This window comes from Bufo bufo, chromosome 1, assembly GCF_905171765.1.
Source record: "Bufo bufo chromosome 1, aBufBuf1.1, whole genome shotgun sequence".
In the NCBI taxonomy this organism is placed as follows: Eukaryota; Metazoa; Chordata; class Amphibia; order Anura; family Bufonidae; genus Bufo; species Bufo bufo.
Window position 1 is genome coordinate 135,354,382 of NC_053389.1, and position 14,143 is coordinate 135,368,524.

Genomic DNA, 14,143 nt, shown 5'->3' on the forward strand with positions numbered 1-14,143 from the left:
GTCGTGTAAGATCTTCTAAAATAGCCAGAGATTTTCCTGGCCTGCCGCAAGACGTCCTGGACCCCAGGGTATTTGGCAACGAATCGCTGCACGACTAAGTTTAGGACGTGTCCCATGCATGGCACGTGTGTCATTTTGCCCTGTTTCAGAGCGCTCAGCAGATTGGCACCATTGTCGCACACTTTACCAACTGTCAAATTGAGCGGGGTTAGCCACTGATCTGTCTGTGACCGCAGAGCTGAAAGCAGTGCAGGACCGGTGTGGCTCTTGGTTTCCAGGTACAACAGCTGCAGCACAGCATGGCAACATCTCACCTGGCACGTCGAATAGGTTCTGGGGAGCTTGGAGGGTGCAGCGGAAGAGGCGGTAGTAGTGGAAACGGAGGAGTCAGCCGAGGAGGAGACGGAGGAGGAGAAGAATAGGCCGGGTGCCACGGATTACATGCTTGATGGCCGTCAGAAGGTTCACTTAGTGGGCAGTAAAAGTTATGCACCTTCCCTGCCCGTGTTTGCTAGACCACGTGTCTGTGGTCAGATGTATCTTGGCACCGACACTGTGTGCTAGAGATATATTAACTTGCCGCTGAACGTGGCCATATAATTCAGGGATACCCTTCTGGGAGAAATATTTTGTTCCGGGGACCTTCCATTGGGGTGTGCCAATGGCTTCTAAAGGCTTCCGAGTCCACCAATTTATATGGCAGTAGTTGGCGGGCTAGCAGTTCCGACAAGCCAGCGGTCAGCTGTTGGGCAAGAGGATTATCCGGTGTCATCATTTTTTTACACTTGAACATTTGGGCCACGGAAGCCTGCCTTGTGCCAGATGAACGCGACGACGGCACGTTGGAAGGTGGAGTGGAGGACAAATGGGAGTAGAGAGGAGAAGGAGAAGAGGCAGAACGTGGAGCACCAGGAGTGTGGCTTTGTAGGTTATGTCGGCGTTGCTCCCACTGGGCTCAGTGATGGGAGGCCAGGTGCCATCTTAAGGCGGTCGTCCCTAGGTGAGTGTTGGGCTTACTGCGACTTATGTGTTGACAGCACAGGCTGCAGATGGCAACACTATTGTCAGCAGCTGACAGATTAAAAAAAGCCCAGACTGCGGAGCCATGTGCCGGCGTCCTGGGAGCGCAAGATGTGACCGTGCATGGTGGGTGGCTCGCTCCAGATAAATTTGCAGTCTGCTTTTTGCGTCCTGTGCACTGCTAGTTCTGCCTGCTTCTCTTCCCTATCTGCTGCTCCGTCTCTCCCTCTGAACTCCCCTCCTCTTCCTCTCTGGTGGGCACCCACGTGACGTCCATCGACACGTCATCATCGTCACCTTCACCACCACTGACATAAGAGATCTCGGAGTAGGCAGCAACAGCGGGGACCACCCTCCTTGGGCTGATCTGGGTACTGTCGTCAGACCGCTTGGTGGCGGCCGTTGATACCTCCTCTTCCTCATCCGATGCCAAGAATGGCTGTGCATCGGTAAGGTCTGGGAATGGATGGGAAAATAATTCCTCTGACTCGAGTGGAGGGGCTATGGTGGTGGTGGTGTCTTTGGGGGTGCACACAGCAGAGAGTGAGGAGGGTGCAGATACAGAGGATGAGGAGGGTGCAGAAGCGGAAGGCAGAGTAAGCCACTCAACCAACTCTGGTGCGTCCTTTGACATAATCGCACGCACCTTCTCCAATTTCCCACTTAGGCTCCGGCCTGGTGCACCTGCCCGACCCTACCACCCCTGCGGAACGGCATGCCTCTTCCTCTGCCTGTCATTTTCAAAATTACCCTGTGCCAAAGTCCCTAGAGAAGAGCAGTATTTGTGGAAGCTGATATATTGCAGGCCTCAATCAGTTGTTAGTTGAAGCTGGTATATCACCCTCAAGCAGTAATTTTGTGGACGCAGGTATATGGAAAACCTCTATCACTATTTTGTGGAAGCTGATATATGGAAAGCCTCAATCAGTTGTTAGTTGAAGCTGGTATATCACCCTCAAGAAGTAATTTTTTGGACACAGGTATATGAAAAACCTCTATCACTATTTTGTGGAAGCTGATATATGGCAGGCCTCAATCAGTTGTTAGTTGAAGCTAGTATATCACCCTCAAGAAGTAATTTTGTGGACGCAGGTATATGGAAAATCTCTATCACTATTTTGTGGAAGCTGATATATGGAAAGCCTCAATCAGTTGTTAGTTGAAGCTGGTATATCACCCTCAAGCAGTAATTTTGTGGACGCAGGTATATGGAAAACATCTATCACTATTTTGTGGAAACTGATATATGGCAGGCCTCAATCAGTTGTTAGTTGAAGCTGGTATATCACCCTCAAGCAGTAATTTTGTGGACGCAGGTATATGGAAAACCTCAATCACTATTTTGTGGAAGCTGATAGATCGCAGCCCTCAATCAATATTTTCTGGAAGCATACAAATGCACTATAATATACTTTCTATGTTACAAAGTATATTCTAAGTATATCACACACCTCTGTGTATCACACCTATCGATAGCACAACGTTACCAGTCCTTAAAAATACTTTTGTGGCCCTATTAGCTAGCGTTTGGTGTCCCTGAGTTCCTAACAGCCTGTCCCTGCTCAAAAATGCAACCTCTCCCTACACTGGCAAAATACATAATGTAAAATGGCTGCCAGGTCGGGTTATGTTATAGGGTTGGGGGTGTGTCCATGCGCTGAAACATCTCAATTGGCTGTCCTGTCCCACCTGATGGATGTGTCATGGGTCAAAGTTAGGCGCAATGTAAAAGAATATGGCGCGCTGACATCGCCGCATGTTCGCGAACGCGCAAAGTATCCCGCTGAACCGACGGCCGGGCGAACCGCAACACCATCACTACTTATATGTATATGTTAGTATTTTAAACTGAATTCGCTGGGCGAAGCTGGTGAGTGTCTGCATATGGGTCAGTGTATCCACAGACCACAGTGACCATGCTGAAGCCTATACTTCACCTCTGAAATTGGGGGTTAGAGCGGGTCGATCGGTGGACCCTGGGCGGGGCCACAGAGGGCCCCACAAAATTTGCCTGTATGGGGCCCTGACATTCCTGATGGCAGCCCTGCTTGTAGGGCTAGCTCAGCTGAATCTAAAGATACTTTTCACTTACTTTTCTCATTCTGGAGAAAAAATACTTTTAAGAGCGCAGAGGGTATGCTCAAGCCACTCTGTGCAGCCTTGCTCTTTCTGCATCCGCTCCCAATGACCCAAATATTTCTTGATGGACAGCCCAGGTGAAATGTCTATAGAGGAACCCGGCCCTGTCAAATAAGATAGGAAAGTGGCTTGGACCGCCCTTGGTGCATGCTGCACTTAACTACTTGTTTGCATATGGAATAAAAGTACTTTTTCACCAGCATGAAACAATAAATCTCTAGGTGAAGGGTATGATTAAATTCAGCTGAGCTAGCCCAGGTTTAACAGTGAATTTCCGTGTAACAGATTCCCTTTAAGAATCTAGTATGGATGAAACTTGAGGATCTCTGGAATCCTCCCACACTACAGACAGGAGCCCTCCATAATGTAATCTGTTTTTGACCGCATAAAAGTGCCCATCTTCTGATGTCTCGAATATTTCCCACTTTTTTTTTTTTTCAGGAAAATTGGTGCTGATAATATTTTTTGCATTGTCTTGATTATCAATGTAAGCATATTAGATGAGTTCTTCAAAAGATGCAGGCGTGTAGCTCTAGAGGGTGAAGTGGTAGTATTCCCATTGGGCCCTGATACCTAAGGGGCCAAAAGTAATCTCTGCCACATAAGGTGAAATGGTAGGTGGGGGTCCCTGTTGTATATTTTGCATTGGGACCCAGGAGCTTCAAGTCATGCCTGTGTACAGATGCACAAGATATCTATAGGTCACAGTAGCCTTTCCTTAGACTAGTGGTATCTAACTTGTGGCCCTTCAGCTGTTGCACAACTACACCAGTCAGCATGCTCTGACTTCCCATTGCTTTGGCAACAACTGAAGGGCCACACATTGGACACCACTGCCTCAGGCAGATAGATTAACAGTATTAGTACCCATAGCTAGTTGCAGTATTTATTTATAACCAGTATTTCTTACTGGGTGTTGGAGGCAGTCATCTAATATAGTCAAACAGGCTAAAGTCTCTTGATCTGGGAACCATGGCCTACAAAACTGAGGCTACATAACTGCCATGCTGCCACTACCAGCGAAAAGAAGGGCTCCCTTTCCCTCATGGCCTCTGTAGAGTCGTACTCTATAAATCATGAGCAATAGCACACTGTGATGTTTGTAAATTCCTATGCACTTGTCCCATTCCTGGCATTTCAATTCCCCCTCCTTGTCCTTTGAAGAGCTTTGTGTGAGGAGACCCCATCGGAGAAGCACACTTTCACACCTTGGTTCCTTTTGATCACAGCCTGGCTTTGACAACAGAGGACATTAGGCCTAATTGCTCGGCAGGCACTTGTCCATGAGACTGGAAGTGTGCCTGGCAGGCAGGTGTGAATTGTCACACCTGCCTGGGAGAGGAGGAAGTCCAGAGCTTCCACTGTATCGGCCACTACAATGTATCAGGAACTAAAGCTCATGTATAATACAATGTTCTCCTTGTAGGGAAATATAACTGCCCATATGTGTCATGGAGGGGGGTGTAAGAGAGGTTGACTTTTATCACATGTATGGTACTTTTCACAGACTTGTGCCAGGCACACTTTCACACCCAGCCCTGATCTGACGTCAGGCAGCTGTGCTAAAGCATTAAATACACAAAGTAAACTCCAATGGCTTATGGTTGTGATTCCCAACCTTTTATTATGGGTGAACCCTTGGTTTTTTTGGACCCATGGAAGCCCCATGTTTACCACTACCCAATGTTTCTACACTGTTTGTCCAATCTCAGCTCTCAGAGATCGGTTTGTCATCTTCCCTGTCAATGTGAGAGCTCCTGCTTTTACTAGTATCATCCTGGATAGAAAACACTAGTTAAAGGTACCTTCACATGCGTGCGGGTTTACAAACAGCACCAATCTTTGTGTGGATTCCTCTGTGTTTCTGCACCAAATCCACATGTTTTACTTGCATTTTTTCCAATGTGGATTCGCTACAGATCTCACTATTTGCATTGCAAGGGGTGAAATCCGCACACACAAAAAAACGCACAAAGAACTAAGGCTACTTTCACACTGGCGTTTTGAATTCCGTTTGTGAGATCCGTTTCAGGGATCTCACAAACGGTTCAAAACAGATCAGTTCATCCCCAATGCATTCTGAATGGATAAGGATCCGCTTAGAATGCATCAGTTTGGCTCCGTTCCGCCTCCATTCCGCTCTGGAGGCGGAAGCGTTTTGGTGTCCGCCTAGTGATGCGGATCCAACTTACAATGTAAGTCAATGGGGACGGATCCGTTTTCACTCACACAATATGGTGCAATTGAAAACGGATCCGTCACCCATTGACTTTCAATGTAAGTCAGGACGGATCCGTTTTGACTTAGACTTTTTTTTTAAAAAAGAATAATGCAAACGGATCCGTTCTGAACAGATACAAGCGTTTGCATTTTAGGTGCGGATCCGTCTGTGCAGATACCAGACAGATCCGCACCTAACGCAGGTGTGAAAGTAGCCTAACATGCTGCAGATTTCAAAATACGCACAGCAGGTCAATTTCTGAAAAAGCAGTGTACATGAGAATTATCAAATCTGATACACTTTTCTGGTACCGTATTACGTTGCGTCTTTTCTGCACAAAAAACGCAAGTCATACGCAATGTATGCAAGTAGCCTTATAGTTTGGGTAACCATAAGGATACAAATTGTGTAGACATATTCTGTATGAATTACCACACATGCCTGGAAGGAGAGTTCAGAACGTCCGTTGTATCTATCACTACAATATACCAGGAACTAAGAACTTATTGCACAGTGGGCCGAAAGGGATATTGTTCCACTGGTAGTGAAATATAACTGCCTACAACTGTAATGTGAGTGTCAGCTTTGAAGGGAGGCTTCCTCTTTGCACATGTATGGTATTTCTCACATGCGTGTGCCAGGCACACTTTCACACCAAGCTTCATAATGTTCTCTGAGCTGATGTCAGGCAGCTGCCCTAAAGCACTATATAATCACTGTAGATGCCAATGGCTTATGCACATGATTCCCAGCCTTATGCCATGGGGGAACTCCTGATTTATTCTATCCCAGGGAAACCCTGTTTTTACCCCCACCTGAAAGAAGCTAGCTGTAAGGTCAGGTGGGGTCCATTAATATCTACCCTATTTTATGTGCCTAAGATGGCTTTGACCCAGTCTCAGCTCCTTACATTTTGACATTGATTTACCAGTTTACCATTACCATGTGTCATCAGAAAATGGCCTTTTGGTGAAATCGTGTTTTTATGTTTAACATATTTTTAAATAACTTGATGTTTTTCATTTTCCATGTCAATATCTATACTTAAACAAAAACCATAAAATCCTGCAGTTTTCGCACTGACCACTAGGCCTAATAATAGACGCCATTTCTTGGCCTGTACAGATCACTTTACAGCAGTTATCTGCTTATCTGTCACTCTAATCCTGCCTGTAATGATATCATCTCTGTGATAAGACAGGATCCACCATTTACAATAAAGCTTATCTATTCTTTCCTTGTACAATGGCCTCTGCACTCTAGACATAAAATGCTATGCGTTTCGAATGTAACAAAACATTTTTCCTCATGGCATACATACTCATGTCTGAATACACCTTAAGGCTACGTCTACACGACGACAATAGGTCGCGCGACAGATAGGGCACAACTACACTGCAACATTTGTCGCGCGACATTTTGTTGCACCAATGTTGCGCTACAATTTTTGTAATGGCAGTCTATGGTGTCGCACTGCAACATGCGACATGCTGCGACTGCGACGCGACAGTCGCAGAAAAATCCATCTCAAATGGATTTTCTGCGACTGTCGTGTCGCAGCATGTCGCATGTTGCAGTGCGACACCATAGACTGCCATTACAAAAATTGTCTCGCAACATTGGTGCAACAAAATGTCGCGCGACGAATGTCGTCGTGTAGACGTAGCCTTATACCATGTTTGCCCATAGGGTCACCTCCCCTGAAGGGTGGAGTCAGTAAGCTCAGGTGAATAAAATCTAAGTAGCAAAGCACATCATGAATGGAAGTTGCTATAGCTGCAAACAGTTTAGTCAGGATAACAAATCAATGAACAAAACCCATAGCAACCAGAAATCTCTGAAATATGTGAAATCAAAAACATCTGAAACTCCTGCATGCATATGATCCTTTAGTACAGAACCACATATTCTTGTCTGTTTTATTATTTTTGGGAACATACTTGGTGCTATCATATTACCTATGGTTTTTGAACAATTAGCCACGTACCTACAACCATGACTTAGAGACTACTTCTGAGATCATTATCCCTCTTCAGAATAGGTATTTTCTAATGATTTGTATAATCTTGTACTCAGTATTGTGTCTTGTGCTGACGGTGATCCCTTTAAACTGCTCCCTCTTTTTCTTTTGTGTATTATACAGATATTGTTGTCTAGTTTTTCTATTATTTCTTTTGCTGTCTCGATGGTTAGTGGTGTGTACCCTCCATTCCTCAATCTCATTCTGATTCTATCGCATTCCTGCTCATATTTACTTGTTTCACTACATGACCTTTTAGCTCTGATAAACTCTCCTTTTGGTAAATTTTGTGTAACATGTTTCGGGTGACAGCTTTGGGAATGTAAACGGGAATTACTTGTAATGGGTTTTCTATACAGGCTGGTTAGTATTTAGTTATTCTCTATATCTCCATATAAATGTATGTCCAAAAAATCCATGTCTTGTGGATGTGCGTTGAATTTAAAAAAAGAGATTTATATCATTGCTATTCAAATAGGAAACAAAGTGTGGGATACTCCAAATGAGGAGGACGTTATCGATATATCTTCCGCAAGTTGCCCATGTATAACTCCCCTCCCACATTACATTATCCATAATTCTCAGGACTAGTGTTGATCAAGCACCAAAGTGCTCGGGTGCTCTGGTGTAGAGCACTTTGGGATGCTCGGGTGCTCTACAGCAGTGGTCCCCAACCTTTTTTGTCAGGGATCGGTTTCACACAAAACTATTTTGTCGCGGACCGCCGGGGGGAAGTGTCATTCATAAAACAGTAATTAAATAACTCGTATAGGCCCCCACTCAGAGACTATGAATGATGTCTCCTCTGACTGGAGTTGTTCTCTTTCCTTTTTTCACAACTTCTTTCTGTATAACTGAACAAACACAGATATTTTGTATTATTACCTCCTTTTAGGGCACTACTTAGTAATCATCCCCATTTAGGTCCAAGTAGATACAATGCCCCCCCCCAGTAGTGCCTCTTTACATATAGTGCCCCCCAGTAGTGCCTATTTACTTATAGTGCCCCCCAGTAGTGCCTCTTTATATATAGTGCCCCCCCAGTAGTGCCCCTTTATATATAGCGCCCCCCAGTAGTGCCTCTTAATATATATATATATATATATATATACAGTATAGTGCCTCCTCCCTGGTGCCCCAGTAGTGTTCACAAAGGAAAAAAAAAAAAAAAAAAAAAAAGGGGCGAGGGCCTGCTACTGATCTGACCATCTAAAACATTAGGGGTGAGGGTCTGCTGCTGATCTGACAATCTAAAACATTAGGGGCGAGGGCCTGCTGCTGGTCTGACCATCTAAAACATTAGGGGTGAGGGTCTGCTGCTGATCTGACAATCTAAAACATTAGGGGCGAGGGTCTGCTGCTGGGCTGACCCTCTAAAACATTAGGAACGAGGGCAGCCTAATAAGCATGTTGATATGACAGAAGAGGAGGACGAGAAAAGGAAGATTGAACCATATACCCTTTTTTGTGGTGGAAGGGGTGCATGGGAATACAGTGTATTCAATACACCATAAAAGCCACATTTAGAGTGTCTTTATGTTCAGCCGCTTTCCTCTGGTGGAGTAAAGAAGTCAGGGGCAATCCAGGCCTTGTTCATTTTTTTAAGAGTCAACCTGTCAGCATTTTCAGTTGACAGGCGGATGCGCTTATCAGTTATTATGCCCCCTGCAGCACTAAATACCCGCTCTGACAAAATGCTGGCGGCAGGGCAGGCCAGCACCTCCAAGGATGCTGACACAGTCTGCTACGTACTCCTTGTGACACTAGGCAGCGCAACAGGGTGAGGGTGCTGGCGGGTTGTCATAAAACTGTCCCAGGCCTTGGAGAGTGTTCCCCTGCCTCTGTTGGAACTGCTGTGTGTTCCCCTCGTCTCTCCTCCTCGGTTGCCCAAGGAACTACGTACTCTGTCGCCAGCGTAGTCAGCTGGAAATTTTTGGAGCAATTTTTCCACAATGACCTTCTGGTATTGCACCATTTTGCTAGTCCTCTCCACCACAGGAATGAGAGATGAGAAGTAATTGATGTTGGCCAAAATGCGTATAACGCGAGGGTCAAGGGAACGGCAGCATAACATAAAGTCAGCCATGTTGGCCAGAGTCCCAACAAAGACTTCGCTGTCCTCATCAGGAGGATGACTCTCGATCTCCTCCTCCCCTCCTCCTCTTCGGCCCATCCACACTGAACAAATGGAATAAACCTGCTATGGGTACTACCCTATGTAGCGGAGGCAACCGTCTCCTGCTCCTCCTCTACATCATCATCCAATTCGCGCTGAGAAGACGAACTGAGGGTGGTCTGGCTATCACCCTGTGCACTGTCTTCCCCCATTTCCACCTCTTCCACATGCATAGCGTCCGCCTTCATTGTGAGCAGCGAGAGTTTCAGTAGACACAGTAGTGGGATGGTTGCGCTGATAATAGCGGCATCGCCGCTCACCGTCTGTGTTGATCCCTCAAAGTTGCGCAAAACCTCACAGAGGTCAGACATCCATGCCGCTTGTGAAGAGCAGAAGCTGACTGGAAAAGTGATGACCATGTTGCAGCTGGTATTTCACTACTGCTCTCTGCTGCTCACAAAGCCTGGCCAACATGTGGAACGCGGAGTTCCAGCGCGTGCTCACGTCGCACAACAGTCGTGAGCTGGCAAATGCAAGTGCTGCTGCAGCGTTGCCAGACCGGCGGCAGCTGTAGATGACTTTCTGAAATGGACACACACGCGGCACACCTTCATCAGTAGCTCAGGCAAATTGGGGTAGGTTTTGAGAAACCGTGAACCACTTAGTTGAACACGTGGGCTAGGCATGGTATGTGTGTGAGCTTGCCGAGCTCCAAAGCCGCCACCAGGTTACGGCCATTGTCAGACACAACCATGCCTGGTTGTAGGTTGAGTGGTGAGAGCCACAGCTCTGTCTGGTCCCTTATATCCTGCCACAGTTCTGCGGCGGTGTGCTGTTTATCACCTAAGCAAATTAGTTTCAGCACGGCCTGTTGCCGCTTCCCCACTGCAGTGCTACACTGCTTTCAGCTACTGACTGATGGCTGACTGGTGCTGCAAGATAAGAATTTAGAGGTGGAAGTGGAGGAGGAGAAGGGGGGATTGCAGCCACTAATGTAGGTGTTGGCGGAAATCCTGATGGAAGTAGGGCCCGCAATACTTGGCGTCGGTAGCATCTGTGCCATGCCAGGGCACAATTCACTCCCGGCCTCAACAACGTTCACCCAGTGTGCCATCAGGGAAATGTAGCATCCCTTGTCAAAAGCACTTGTCCATGTGTCAGTCGTTAAGTGGACCTTTCCAATAACTGCATTGGTCAGGGCAAGGGTGATGTTACGGGACACATGCTGGTGCAAGGCTGGGACTGCACACCATGAAATATATTGACGGCTGGGGACAGAGTACTGTGGGACAGCCGCCGCCATAAGGCGGCAGAAAGCCTCAGTGTCCACAAGCCTAAATGGCAACATTTCCAGGACCAGCAATTTGAAAAGGTGCGCATTTAGTGCTATGGCCTGTGGGTGGGTGGCTGGGTATTTGCGCTTTCGTTCAAAGGCCTGGGGTATGGACATCTGTACGCTGCGCTGGGACACAGAAGTGGATGTGCTAGATGATGGTGCTTGCGAAGGTCCAGGTGCAGGGCGGGAGGCATCCGGGCCTGCGTCTTGCACAGGAGATTGGCCAGCACGTAACACAGGGGAAGAGGAGGCAGTGGTGTGACCCGCAGACACTGATTGTGGACCCAGGCATTCGGCCCACCTATTAGGGGGCTTTGATGCCATGTGGCGGATCATGCTGGTGGTGGTGAGGTTGCTAGTGTTCACGCCCCTGCTCATTTTTAACCAGCACAGGTTTCAAATGACAATTCTTTTATCGTCCGAACTTTCCTCAAAAAAGCGCCAGACTGCGGAACACCTACCCCTTGGCAAGGGAGATTGCCGCAAGGGGGTGCTCCGGGGAACAGCTGCGGGCCTGTTTGGTGTGGCCCGCCTTCTCCCTTTTGCCACCCCACTGCCTCTTCCAGCCTGTTGCGGTGCTGCGGATCCCTCCCCCTCTGTACTGCTGTTCTTACTCGGCTTCCCACCTTCCCAGGTTGGGTCAGTGATTTCATCGTCCACCACCTCCTCTTCCACTTCCTCACTCTGGTCATCCTCCTGACTTGTTGACCTAACAAGAACCTCACTGATTGAAAACTGTGTCTCATCCTCATCATGAACCTCTTCAGACACTAATTGCGGTTGACTTATTGGCAACTGTGTCTCATCATCATCATCCACCTCGTGAAACACTATTTGCCATTCCCCACTGTCATCTTTTTCTGACTGTGGATGTCTCAAGAGTTTGGGAATCAGTGCACAAGATCTCCTCATGTCCCTCTTCAAGCGGGCTTGGCGAGAGGGCCAAATCAAGAAATGGCGATGAAAAGAGCTCCTCGGAATATACGAGTGTGGGATCACTTGCTTGCCAAGACTCTCCATGGTGGGAGGAAGGAGGATCAGGGTGAGGATTTTGTTGAACAGACCCTTGGCTACTGAGACTGGACTTTGGGGAAGACAGGGGGGTGCTTAACCGACTAGAAGCATTATCTGCTGCAATCCAACCGACAACCTGGTCACACTGGTGTGACTTTAGAGAGTGGTGTCCTGCGCCGCCCTGCAAACTGGGACATGAAGCTAGGTATCGTGGATGAGTGTGTTTCTTGTGCTCTGGCAGCAGGCACAGTTTCACCGCACCCAGGGCCATGGCCTCTGCATTCACCATCAGAAGCACGGCCACTTTCCCGTCCCTTACTGCTCGCCTTGAGCATATTAAATGGTATATATGCTTGCAAGTATGTCACACGTACAGTAGAGCACGTTTTGTAAGTATATGCGCAAATAAATTACACTGAATGTCACAGATATTTAGGATGCGCAAAGGTTACACAGGAGATGTAGCGCAGGTAATGTCACTGTCACCAGCGGTGAAAAAATTGCACTGAATGTCAAAGATATTTAGGATGCGCAAACGTTATATAGGAGATGTAGCGCAGGTAATGTCACTGTCACCAGCGGCGAAAAAATTATACTGAATGTCAAAGATATTTAGGATGCGCAAACGTTATACAGGAGATGTAGCCAGGACCAGCTCCAGGTTCATGTGGGCCCCTGGCCGATAAAGCCTCAGTGGGCACCTTGTGGCATTTTGCACAACACACGAGGCAATAAAACTGCATGTATTCGGCTACTTTCACACTAGCGTATTTGCTGGATCCGGCAGGGTTCGGCAAAAACGCTTCCGTTACTGATAAGGCTACTTTCACACTAGCGTTCGGGGCTCCGCTTGTGAGTTCCGTTTGAAGGCTCTCACAAGCGGCCCCGAACGGATCCGTCCAGCCCTAATGCATTCTGAATGGATGCGGATCCGCTCAGAATGCATCAGTCTGGCTCCGTTTGGCCTCCGCTCCGCTCAGCAGGCGGACAACTGAACGCAGCTTGCAGCGTTCAGGTGTCCGCCTGGCCGTGCAGAGGCAAACGGATCCGTCCAGACTTACAATGTAAGTCAATAGGGACGGATCCGTTTGAAGTTGACACAGTATGGCTCAATTTTCAAACGGATCCGTCTCCCATTGACTTTCAATGTAAAGTCAAAACGGATCCGTTTGCATTATCATGAAAAAAAAAAAAAAAAAAATAAATGTTTTTTTTTTTTTTTTTTTTTTTGTTCATGGTAATGCAAACGGATCCGTTCTGAACGGATCTAAGCGTTTGCATTATAGGTGCGGATCCGTCTGGGCACATACCAGACGGATCCGACCTAAACGCAGGTGTGAAAGTAGCCTAATACAACCATCTGCATCCATTATGAACGGATCCGGTTGTATTATCTTTAACATAGCCAAGACAGATCCGTCATGAACTCCATTGAAAGTCAATGGAGGACGGATCAGTTTTCTATTGTGTCAGAGAAAACGGATCCATCCCCATTGACTTGCATTGTGCGTCATGACGGATCCGTCATCCTCCACATCCCATGATGGAAAGCAAACCTCAGCATGCTCTCTGGTATGAGAACGGAACGGAATGCATTTTGGAGCATTCCGTTCTGTTCAGTTACATTTTGTCCCCATTGACAACGAATGGGGACAAAATGGAAGCCTTTTTTCCGGTATTGAGACCCTATGACGGATCTCAATACCGGAAAACTTTAACGCTAGTGTGAATGTAGCCTTATATATGGTGCCAAATACAATAGACAGAACACTGTGCAGAGTGGATATATGTGAATCAATCCTTATGCCTGCCTCTCATTACTGATTACCAATGGACTGTACTGGTAGAGAGTATGGCAGAGAACTACAAGGCTCAGCATGTCCAGCCTGTGTCATTACTGATTACCAAAGAACAGTACTAGGAGAGAGCATAAGAGCAGAGAACTACAAGGCTCAGCATGTCCAGTCTGTCATTACTGATTACCAGAGGATAGTACTGGGAAGGCATATAAGGGCAGAGTCGAGAACTACAAGGCTCAGCATGTCCAGCCTGTCATTACTGATTACCACAGGACAGTACTAGGAGGGAGCATAAGAGCAAAGAATTACAAGGCTCAGCTTAGTACTCAATACTATCCACCAGTAGTGTCCTCTGGTAATCAATAATGAAAGACATGCTGAGCCTTGTAGTTCTCTGCCCTTATACGCCTTCCCAGTACTGTCCTCTGGTAATCAGTAATGACAGACTGGAAATGCTGAGCCTTGTAGTTCTCTGAGA